Below are 1,420 nucleotides of genomic sequence, written 5' to 3'. Positions count from 1 at the left end.
CTCCTTTTTCCACCAACCCTAAAACCCCATCAAACAGTCCCCCGTCTCTGGCTGTCCCATTCCCCCCTTGTCTCCCAATCTCCCCCTTCCCATGTAGACCCACAGCTCCTGGGCTGGAGGACATGGTGCAGAGACTAACACACCTTTTGACTGACTGCTGTCATGCACAGAAAGATCCCATTCTACAACCATTCCCCAGCCACACACACTGTCCTTCTGCCTCCATATGTGTCCCTCTTCCTCTTCCTGTTTCTCACTGTCCATCTCTCTCTCTTTCCCCACTTTCTCCATCCCCACTCTCTCCATGTCTCCCTTTCTCTTTTTGTCACCCTCCCCTTCTCTTTTTCTTCATTTCAGACAAAATGAGAAAAGTAAGTTTATGTCCCTTACACGAACCCCCCCCCCCCCCCCCCCCCCCTCCACACAGTCGGGGTAACATTCGGGAGAGACCTGCAAAAGGTTGGTCCCCCGCATTAACTGTACAGCATCCAGCGACACAGAGACAAACTCTTCCCGATGTCCCTTCCCCAGTCACTGGGACAGGGCTCTAGGGAGACAGAGGGAGAGAAACGACAAGAGAGAAAGAGAGATGGACAGACAGACAGTGAGAGGGAGGGAGAGAATAAGACAAAGACGGGCAGGCAGAGGGAGGGAGAGAAAGGGAGAGGAACTGAAAGAGAGCAGGAGAGAGGCAGAGAGAGAAAGGGAGAGAGAGAGAGAGTAAGAACCCAGGAAGAGAAATACAATGTCAGACCGATACAAGGTGAAAAAGGGGAGGCAAAGCCAGGGAGTGAAGGTCAGAGAGACAGCAAGAGAGAAAAACCCAGGGAGAGATATAGGACAGAGAGAGAGAGAGGAGTTGCAGCAGCAGCATAGAGCTGGGGGGGTGGGGGGGGGCGCTGCTGCGATGCAACGAGAATGATTTACGGACAGGAATAGCAAGATCCCACAGAGCTGAGAGAAAGATGCAGGGAGAGGTGAGGAAGGTGTTGGTTTTGTGGAAGATTGAATGATTAAGCATTCCTGATAAACATGATGGGGTGTCAATGGGACAGAGTGATGTAGGAAGGGAATCTGCAGGGAACGGTCAACAGGGCAGAGATATGGAGGATGTTGTGAGATAGGGATTGAAGGAAAAATGTGGGAAAGACAGCTGGGAACACAGAAATATACATAAGAGCTCCCATGGGAGTGGGAAGCAGTGAGATTGGTGGGATCAGACTGTGCAGCTGCCCCCTCTCCAGCATTTTGAACCTTTGTCTCTCCTCAGTGTAGAGCTCACATCTTGTGGTAACATTCCCAGAGACAGCCTGAATCCCACAATGTGTGTGTGTGTGTGTGTGTGTTTGCTCTCTCTGGTTCCAGCTCCTGCCTGATGATTCCTCAGGGCAGAATAGTTTCATTCTCTGTCTCTGTACTG

The sequence above is a fragment of the Chiloscyllium plagiosum genome, unplaced genomic scaffold (genome assembly GCF_037043375.1).
Source record: "Chiloscyllium plagiosum isolate Xiang-an unplaced genomic scaffold, Cpla_swu_hap1 HiC_scaffold_172, whole genome shotgun sequence".
In the NCBI taxonomy this organism is placed as follows: domain Eukaryota; kingdom Metazoa; phylum Chordata; class Chondrichthyes; order Orectolobiformes; family Hemiscylliidae; genus Chiloscyllium; species Chiloscyllium plagiosum.
This window is presented reverse-complemented; position numbering follows the sequence as displayed.